The sequence below is a fragment of the Cyprinus carpio genome, chromosome A11 (assembly GCF_018340385.1).
Source record: "Cyprinus carpio isolate SPL01 chromosome A11, ASM1834038v1, whole genome shotgun sequence".
NCBI lineage: Eukaryota > Metazoa > Chordata > Actinopteri > Cypriniformes > Cyprinidae > Cyprinus > Cyprinus carpio.
In genome coordinates this window covers 19927483-19938646 of record NC_056582.1, presented here as the reverse complement: position 1 = coordinate 19938646, position 11164 = coordinate 19927483, and the positions used below count along the sequence as shown (strand labels likewise).

Below are 11164 nucleotides of genomic sequence, written 5' to 3'. Positions count from 1 at the left end.
ATGCGACACTCTCCGCTCCACGACACCACTCTCCGCTTCAGCAGCAGAGATCCTTGTCATGGACACACCCACCCTTCCCCCGGAGGCGCTCCTCTTGGAGTGGCCAGGAACCAGAATGTGGAAGGCCGCTGCGGGCGGGGCATCACCGCAATCTCCCTCAACACCTCCTCAGTTCAGACACACGAAACCTCCGAAAGATGGAGTTTGGTAAGATTAACTAATCTGATCTTGTTTGTACATGTTAAAAGAGGGTCTAATGTGTAATAACACAGCCCTGCATCTTAACAAAAATAAATCAAATCCTGCTGGCCTATTTTACCTTAAAATGATGTTGATTCAAATTTTTTTCAATGATTAAAATAACAAAAGAAACAGGAGAAGTAAAATGTAAAAAGTTTCCAAAAAATTTAATGAAAAAAAAAAGATATTCAAAATGTATGTCCTACTTCACACCACCTTGTGATCTGGAAAAAAGTGGGAAATAAGGATTAGGCATTAAAAATGTCTTTAGAAAGTATGCATGATGCTGGATGTGGAATCTGTGGTTATTAGATTATATAATCTGTGGTTATATATCTATTAATAATTTTAACTATATACATATATATATCTATATATATATATATAATTTAAATGTGAGATCATTGCCAACAGGCACTCGCCATCCAAAACGCCGGGCCATCAGAATCAGCTGTGTTTTAAGCAGTTCCCGCCCTCCCATCGAACCCACGCGGAGCTCCACCTTCCCCTACTCACAGCAGGACCCCCTCATGGCCCACATGGAGGCACCTCGCCCAATCGGCCATTCCTCAGCTGAAAGGAAGCATCAAGTCCCCAAAAGAGGCAGAGGGGCTGCTTCGGCCCCCTGTCGGCCTCCGGACCCACCGTGGTTTGCAGACGGGCCATTACCAAAATGGTCTCCAAGTTAAGTCATTATGAGGCCTTCAATAATCCATTGTCCAAACTAAACCCTATATTTATACAGTTTAGATTTGATAATTAAACATTAGGCTACAATGTTGCATTTTAGAACCAGATCAGTTTTTCAGATTATGCCCATTTCTATGTATACAGATTATTCAATCATTCATTACACACACACATATATATGTATGTATGCAGTATTATATAGTTGTTAACTTTTTTAAAAACACGTACTTTTATTGAATTTTATTCTTATGACTTTCTAGCTTGGTATAATCTACCTAGTATGGTTATGTTTTTGATGATAAAAATGCTTTTTCTCGTTTTCACAGTCTCCTCAGAAAAGATTGTGACCTTGGGACAAGCACTGTGGGTGTGTTGGACCCCGAGAGGACGAAGAAAGTTTGTACTCGACCTTTTGACCTGCAATGTGAAGTTGACCCACACTTCACCTATCACATATATTAGTGTGCAAGTGATTGTCAAAACCCATGGCGTGGAATATGTCTTAAGTACTGTTCTTCATTCGACAGGATAGATTCCAGAAAGCAGAATTGTTGCCATCTTGATGCTTGTTTGCTGTCCTGTAATGTAATAGCAGAACTCTAATCTAAAAACTCAGAGTGGTGGAACGCATTCACTGGTTTCAGTTGTTGTACAAGACCAGGAAGTTCAGGAGCACGCGAAACATGACATACAGGACGTGGGAAAGGGATTACAGGAAAAGCCTCCAGTGACTTCAGGTTTTTGTTAAGGCTTAGTTCACCCAAAAATGAAAATTAGCCCATAAATTACTCGCCCCTCAAGTCAATCATCGGTGTATATGACTTCGTCTTCCAGGAACAAATCCAGTCAGCGCGCGCGAGTTCCATTAAAAAGGCGATGCGGCGGGTGCAGTTGAAGGCTACGCGTATATGCTGTTCTCGATGTTCCAGGCAGGGGGAGACTCAGACCGAGGTAGTGCCATTGCTTTCAGTCCAAAAGAGAAGTGAATAAGAAAGCAGCACACAGCCATAAAAAAAAGTGTCTAGTATGGCTCCAGGGGTTAAACAAAAAGTCCTCCTGTAGCGAATTGATGCGTTTTTTTATGGTATGAAATATAATATTCAAAACGGTATAATCACTTTAATGTAGGTTTGCGCTGTACGGCAACAGTTGTACACAGAAGCCCCAGGCCTCTGTTGGCTGAGTGACGTATTAGGTCAGCGTTCGCAAGATGCGCCAGTGAGTCTTGCGGGAAACCAACGTTTTGGAACAGGAGCAAAAGGAAGCAAAAAAGAGTCTCCTACTTTAGCAAAGGAAAAACCGTCTCCTCTATGGTTTAAAATCCGGAAATCCTCCGACATTCTTCTTACAAATCCTTGTTTTGTACTTTTAAGTAGTGGACCGTTTGTTTTGTTTTGATCTATTCCCCCTGCGCTTTCCGAGTCCGTCACTTCTGAGCAGTGCATGCGCAAAGCCGATGACTTATACGTCATCCGCTCGGAAATGTTTATCGTGTACAACAGTAAACGCAAGCTTACATAACTTATTACGTTTGTCCAATATGGACGCATCGATTCGCTACAGGAGGAGAGCCGTGCAGCAGACACTTTCTTTTCTTTTTTTTTATGGTTATGGGCTGCTTTTATTTCACTTCTGTTTGAATGATGCTATTGCAAAACACCCACTGAGTGCCATGAAACAAAGGGGCTTTGAAAAGATCAAAGACTATTTTTTATATAACTCCAACTGGATTTGTGTGAAAGAAGAAGAAAAGTCATATGCCAAGGCTGATAGAACTTGAGGGTGAGTAATTTATGGGCTAATTTTCATTTTTGGGTGAACTAACCCTTTAAATCAACAGATACTGGCTGTCTATAGGGCTGGTAGGTAAAATGCAAATATGACAATATATAAAGTGATGGTGACATACAGCCAAGTATGGTGACCCATAATCAGAATTCGTGCTCTGCATTTAACCCATCCAAAGTGGCACACACACTAGCATGTGAAACACACACACACTGTGAACACACACACGGAGCAGTGGGCAGCCATTTATGCTGCCGGTGCCCGGTGGAAAAGTAAAGGAAACGCAATTACATTTAATTCATATTATTTTTTATTTTCTAAAACATTGTAATAGGGAAAAGTTATTGTGAGTATTTGATATCATGCATGTTTTTTTTTTGGGAGGGCGTTTAAGAAATACAAAAGAAAAGAACAAATGTCCTGCTTCACAGGTGGATGATGATCAGTGGTTAGGGCACCGGTGCTCCACAGGTGTTATATAAAACGGTTTTCTTGGGGCACAAAGTGAAGAATAACACATTGTTTGCTTTGGCAGGTCATTAGGGTGAGCAATTCTAAATTATTTATTAAAAACTAACAGTCCCAAAAGGCTTTCCAGTGCTTAATATTGCATAAAGCCCAAAATCACAATGCATAATGAAAGCACTTACACTCTCACCAGTTACGTTTTATGAATGATGTGATGAAAAAAAACCATCATCTCTTCTCCAGATTCACTCCATTCATCAGCGCAGGAAGGTGCAAGGCAGGAGTAAAAACTTTGACCAGCTTGGTGGCAGAGTGAAGATGAGCTCGAGGGTCGTGATCGTCGGGTATCAGGGCCAGCCCCAGAGAGTTCAGCTGCTTCGACTGTAAGCCCAGAACCCTCCCAGAGATTCACCCGCACCGCCTCTCTGCCGGAGACCTCTGACGAACAGCCCTGCATTAGGGTAGAAACATCAATGAAAAGTCCAGAGAAACAATTTTTTTCTTATATATATTTATTTCCAAGTTTGTTTATTACACAATTATTATAAAATGTATTTATAATTTAATCTACATATTCAATCACTAAATATGCCTGTGTTGTATATCTATATTATATAGATATATATATATATTAATATATCTATATATATATATTATAAATATTTAGAGTAATATATATATATATTCTATATATAAAATATATATATATAGATAGACAACTACTAAATATTTGTGTGTGTTTTTGTTAAGATGGTTTTTGCGAATAGTTAGCTGTAGTTTGCTGGACATTGACTGTCTGTCTGAATTCTGGTCATCTGGGTGTGGTGTGGGCAGAAACACCCACATTGTCTGAAAGTTTGGAGGAGGATAAACCCCATGTGGAGGATGCAGCACCTGGCCATTACTATCCTCTCACCCCAGGCCCAGCATCTCAGAAACAGTGATGAGAGTGAGAGGAGCAGGGACACGCTGACCTTGGACCTTGCAGGACTGGCACATCGACTCCATGGCATCCAAACCAGCCGCGCGGTACAACTACAAAACACTTCCACAGGTCAGCTAGCAGTTACCTTTGTAACTGCCATAGCTTGTTCAGACATGACATTGTCTGTGGTTTTTAAAATGATCTGTGACTCTTTCAAACACTCTTAATGAATAAGACGGAGTGTCAGTATTTAATCCTCTGCCTGTTCAACAACAGCTTGTCATTTGGGTTAGTCATTCTCGGGGTCCACGGTGTCTTCACTTTGACGATCGACGGTTGCACCATCTACGTGTCTGCCATGAGTGCCATGGTGGAGAACCACCTCAGCGCCACATCTGTGGACAGTAAGTAAGAACCACTTGACTTATTGTCGTGGCAATTTTCCATTTCAATTAAAGGTATGAGGACAAAAGTCTTTTGTGAATATTATTTTGCCTGCAGGAAAAGGGTCTAACATTCATTACAATCATTTTCGGGTTGGCTGTAGATTGCAACAAGAGGAGGAGGAAACAAAACAACCAAACACAACATTTATTACGTTCATCAAATGCGGACTGCTCTGATCCCATGCAATTATAATGCATATTCAACATATATGTCCATTTAAGGTGGCTAATGTGTCCTCCAGAGCGTTTCCTAAGTATTCCATGCAAATTCATTTTCAAAGTAGCCAGGACATCTAAGAAACTAAAATAACATCTGTCTCCACACTTTGTCTTGCACATACACAAATAGATTTCCTGTTATACTGCTTCGTACGGTTTGAAGCAAAATCATATTAAATTTCAGATAGAAATATTTCCTCCACACTATATATGTCCTGACATAAATACAAATAGTGGGGTGCATGATCTCAACAAAAAGTTCAAAAGCAAGCACGGCTGGCTTTTTTAGTTTTTATATTTCTTAAGGACTTTCCTCAAATTAGCATTATTATGAAAAAAATATTTAAATATATAATTTTATCTATATATGCGTGTGTGTGTGTGTGTGTGTGTGTGTGTGTGTATTGTATAAATATATTTACTAAATCTACCCTTGTTTTTTTAAGCATACTCATCTATATTTACTATTTATTTAAAATACTGTCTTTATTTGTGGCTGATTTTTTTTACGAACTTCCTATTTTTATTTACAGTAACTTCATTGTGTGAAAACAACATTTTATGCATAACTTCAAGTAATACAAATTTGGCATTACAATAATACAAATTTGGAGGAATGTGCTTAAGTTTTATTAAAATACACGAAGCAAAAAAAAACAAATGGTCCTAAAAAATCCTACTTTGTCATTTGATTTTGGGGTGGAATGTGAAGCAGGATTGTTCTTGACAGGTTTGGTTAAGATTCACTCACAGATCACATGGCTCTGAGCCTGTGCCAGGATCCATCCGCATATTTGTTTCCTTTTGACAGCGGTGTTTTTACTTCCTGGCACTGCATGTAAAAGTAAAATGTTTTGTCTCACTACCCTTGTTCCTCTCCTACTCACAGAAAAATACCTCACAGCATCAGATCCTCACTCCAGAGAGTCCCCGGCCAAGACTGCAGCCGTTCCTGCCAGAGAGCTCTCCTTCCTCCATTTCTCAAGCATTCTCCAAAGACAGAAAGCAGGAAGTCACAACTTCAACTTCTCTCAAGACTTCCTTCTACTCTTCCCACGGGACCAGGAAAGGAGCCAAACCGGCAGAGTTCTCGACCCAGCAAGGCTTACGGTCAGTCCGAGAACTCTGGGGGTGGCCAAGTCCACAGCGTCTCCCGTCTAAAACTCGGCCGAGCTCCCGGCTCAATCAGGCCCCGGTCGGCCCAAGAAACTCGACCTGGCCGACCAATAAACAGCAGCTGCGTCTCAGGGAAGCAGACGCGGACGACCACGCCGGACGCCGCGCTGCACCGCGCAAACGGAAAGCCTCTTACAACGAGTCCGACACTGTCGGGCCACCTCCCGGACAAGAATTTAGTTCTCAGAACAAGGGGCGGCCCCTCATCAGCAAAACGCCAACGTCTGCTCTCACGGACAAACCAACGGCTCGCTTTCCCCGGGGGAAGCAGGCACGCGTCCCCAGCACGCACCCTCTGATCCCCACACGCCATCCTTGTGGAACTTTAAGAGGACTCACTCCCGGCCCACCATTCCACCCCACGAATATCTGCCCCGCACAGCCGAGGAGTGGACTCAGGACTGCATGGCAGGGTGGCCAGCTTTGATCACAAGGGTTTGGGGAAGAAGAAAGAAAGCCGCAAAGAGCAGCGGGCTCCTCTCCACCCTCCAAACCCCAACGGCTCCCCACTTCCCCACATTCCGGCTTCTATCACTGGAAAGAAAGCAAAGGGGCGGGACTCTTCGTAGGAGGGGAAAAGAAACTCAGCACACAACGGCAAAAGGTGAGCAAACATTTAGTTCTGTTAAAACTAACTTGATACTTAATATTCAACTGTAACTATCAAACGATGGTAAACGGCATAAAAATTATCGCATGTGCTATTATGTGTGGCTGTGTGGTGTGTATGTTTTGTTCAATTTCTTGAATTGCACATTCAGGTAATTCCTCTTCCTGTATTCTATATTTCAACAGCTTGTGGAGGCAGCTGTGGACAATTGAATGACAAACGTCAACTTCATAACTAGAAAAACGATCCAATTCTTAAAATCAGAATTTTTTTTCCAGTTCTGAAAGCATAGCCAAATTAAACACAATTATACACAAATGAGGGTTCATGTTGATGTGAATAAGAGTGAATTCTGTGGATCTTAAAAGGATCTGCATTGTAAAAAGGTGATGAGAAACACACACTACTGTTCAAAATTATTATTATTTTTTAAATTAACACTTTGTATACCACAAAAACTGCTTAAGATTGATCAAAAGTGACATTATATAGTTACTAAAAATATAAAATGCTATAAATTATTATAAATAATAATAAAACTCGTAATATTCAAAGGATTTTTAAAAAAAAAAAATCTATCAGTTTCCAGGAAAAGAAATATATGCAGCATAGATATATATATATATTATTATAGATATTAGATTTTTTTTTTTTTTTTTTTGGTCTTTCTATTATTATATTAATCTAAGAAATGTTTATTGAGAAGCAAATAAGCATAGTAGAATGATTTCTGAAAGATCATGCTGACAATGAAGACTGGTATATATTAGACAAACATTACTGTTAACTTGGTTGTTATCATTATAATTGCTCTCTGTTGCCTTGTTCAACAGCAAAAATTTGCACCATGAGGAGTGCCAGCCTTACAAGCCACTAAAAGACGACCTTAGAATCTACCATATAGAACTGTGGAAGACGCCGCACTGCCGGTCCGCAGTTGGAGGGCGACCCCTGTGCCTGTTTAAACTGGGTGTATGTGTGTGTGTGCGCACATGTTGAGCTAATGAATGTTGCCTGTGGGTGTGTGTGGAGGTTTGTATTGTAATGAGATGGGATGAATTATCTCTGTGAATTCGAAAATACCTTCAGAAATCTACTGAATAATGCCTGCTAACGTACATGTTGTTTATAAAATGGATTAAATATTCTTTATACTCAGCCTATGACTTCTTTTTTTTTATTATTATGAAATTTTAGAATTGATAAATGGGTTAATTTGACAAAACCTGTCATTTGTGACTTTTTTATTTTTCATATATGAACAGTTTAAGCATACACTTTATTTTGCTGTCTTATTACAGTGATTTAAAAAAATCAATCCTCAAAAGTAAATATGAACTTTTTAGGGAGAAATAAATAAACTCTCTCACTGACTTAAAAAAAATAATATATGAAAATCTCAGAAAAAAAAACTTCGAGGAAGCATGCATGTATATTTAATTCACTGCATTGTTAATTAGTGAGACTAATATATATGTTATGTGCATTTTTGGTGATTGTTTTACTGTTATTTTTTTATTTTTTTTTATAGAGATTAATTTGTAGTGATGTTTGAGCTCTCTGCTTGTCTGCAATCTCTATACATTTTTTTTTTAATCCTTTAATCCTATCAAGTGTAATCATGAAATACTGGAAATAATTATGGAAAAATCGTTGAGCCCATTACATAAGAGAACCACACTTATTATTTTTTTTTTTTGGCCAAGTGTACAAAAATTACAAAAGTTGTTTTTGTGCGTGAAAATGTGTCACCTGTTCGTCATTAGATACATCCCTGCTCAGTTTCTCTCACTTTAAAATGTCTTGCGCATGCGCAAGTACTGTCATATCCTTGCAGAAGCTTAGCTCATAAATAATTAAGTAGATTACAGTTACGTATCATGTTTATTTAAAAAAAAAATATTAAGAAGGTGTTTTTGCTCACCTATGGCGAACGCTTGCTATTGAATATTAATGTGGTCGTGCTGTAGATTGCTTGGTAACCTTCCAATCGCAACTGCATGGCTCCTGAATATTAAGAGTCCATCCCCTTATCGTAGTAGGATTCCTATCCAGGAAATGCATTCCAAAGTATCAACTGTCACTGACACATAAATGGCACCGAACAGGACTAGCAGCTTATCTACCACTGCAAGTGTCATTTGAACAACTAGAGAAAGGGGATTCTTACGTTGATATATATATGCGTGTTCCGGGTCTAAAAAATCCAGGTTTTTTAATGAAGCTCAGTAGGAATGACACTTTCACACAGCACACCTTGCCAGCTCCACACTTTACCTTTTAAATTAAATCATCCGGCTCATTTAAAATTCCTTCGAAGGGACAACATTCCGCCGCAAAGAATAAAGATTCGGCCCAGTATTACTGCGTCCATGCATAAGCCTCAAGATTAGCGACCCCTGATGACATTGTGCGCATGCGAGTCAAGAGCTGTGTCCCTATATACGCATGTATAAAGGAATGTTGCTCGTGTGTAGTGCTTGAAAGGCCGATAGAAACACAATACCCCCTCCATAAACAGCAACCATGTAGTCACGTACACGCACTCAAAAAGATTTATGATTTTATGTATAAAAAGAACCACTAACGAACCACTTGGGACCCTGCAATTCAATGCTGTCATCAGGAAAAGTCTCAGGTCCTAAAATAAGATGGAAATATATGTACAGTATTATAAATTTGTTATGCAGCTGTCATAATTTGATTGTTTTATATATATATGTATATATATATATATATATATATATATATATATATATATATATATATATATATATATATATATATATCAGGAAAACATTTTAGCAAGTTTTCAATCTGTAGTTTTCTCCTTAAGGATATTTTCATCCTTTGGAAAGATACTGCAGTTGAACAGGGTAAAATAAACTATAAATGTGATTTTTTTTTTCTTAAGCCTCTGAATAAATAAATACTCAGCCACTGTGTGTAAGTTGGGAACAGATTTTTAATTTGTTAATTAAAAACATCTTCATAGCTGATTATTACGTGTAAAGCTTCTAAAGTTTGGTATATGGGAGTTCTGTGTCAAAACCATAGACTGGTCAAAATGCTTATTTTTTTAGTTTTTTTTATTAAGGTTGTAAGTATTTAATTATTTTATTGTTATGGTTGTATTGATATGGACAAAATTTATATATATATATATATATATATATATATATATATAATAAGTCAGATTTGATTCTTTTTTTCACTTTTTTAAGATGCATTCTGGACCAGAAGCCAGTACAACCCTAGAACATACACACATGTAATACAAATAAATATAAATGCTACTATAAAAGTACAATTTCTGCAATTGTTCACGATAAACTGTACATCTGAAGATGTAAAAGAATATTTATTGCCCATATGAAAGAACATACAGAAAAGTCTCACACAAATGCCTGCTTTATATTTCAAGTAGCAGAACATGTTCAAACTATTTAGCAATGCTGTAATATTTCCCACTTCTGAAAATGTGTCCTATTTATCCTCATCTTTTAGACTTCCACCGCTGTATTTGATGAGCTTATTTACATTAACTAAAACAGAGACTAAATATTTTTTAATATTCAAGTTGCTCATGCATTCTAAATATGTAATGAGCTCACAGTGCCATCACAAGCTTCTTTCAACAAAGAATTTACAGAGACTTCACTGTTTTGGCTAATAAAATATGATCAGGACTATAATCTCTGAAACATGACATTGCAACAAACAAGGAGGAATTTGATTTTCCTTGAAATGGAACGCCCTTTGAGGAAATCTCTGGACCAGATTTTTCTACAGTCATGGTGGCACGCACTAATAAAATCTTGGTAGAATGCATCAACATCTTCAACATAAAAGCGAGCATGATGTTTTGAAAGCAAATGACACTTTTGAAGTTAGCGTAAACATTCACAACAAAATAAAACCAAAAAGAAAAATAAAAGACTTCCTAAGAATGAACATCTATGTGTAATCTAAGCTTTATCCCATGCTCAGACATTATCAGCATTGTTCCACATCCGGAGCCCTCAAACTCAGGTCCTAACAGCCCAGCGCCTGAAAGATACAGGAAACAAATATGCGATAGAGCATGAATAATGTTTGATAATATTATGTTTCTTTTAACAAAGGCTTTGTATGTCTGAAATAATCACAATTGTGTATTCATACCTTTAAATCCTTCTTCAGGCAAGCATGCCAGACTAGAAGAAAAAAAAAAAAAAAAACACTGCATAAAAAAAACCCCGGAGGAATTGGTTGTTGAAAATGAGACATATAAGAGAAGTTAGCTTACATGAACAGCACTTGCCCTGATACAACATCAATCCATTGCAGCACCAAGCAATGGGTTCATCAGCCTGTAGAGGAAAAAGAAAAGCACATAATCCTTTAAAACAAACAGCTAAAAACACCTACATTACCGTTTAAAATTTTGTGGTCAGTTTTTTTCTTTGAAAGAAATACTTTAATTTCAGAGCACACGTGATTAAAAGTCCCAACATTTATGATGCTATTTCAAATAAATGCTATTCTTTGAACTTTCTCTATACATTAAGAGACTTTGAAAAATTGATCGCTCTCACAAAAATATTAAGCAATATTAATGAT

The 11164-nt window shown here is 37.9% G+C and overlaps 1 pseudogene; it reads left to right on the top strand.

Moving 5' to 3' along the window:
- LOC122146674 lies at positions 1 to 6774 on the top strand (annotated as a pseudogene).
- Positions 6775 to 11164: the final 4390 nt, after the last annotated feature.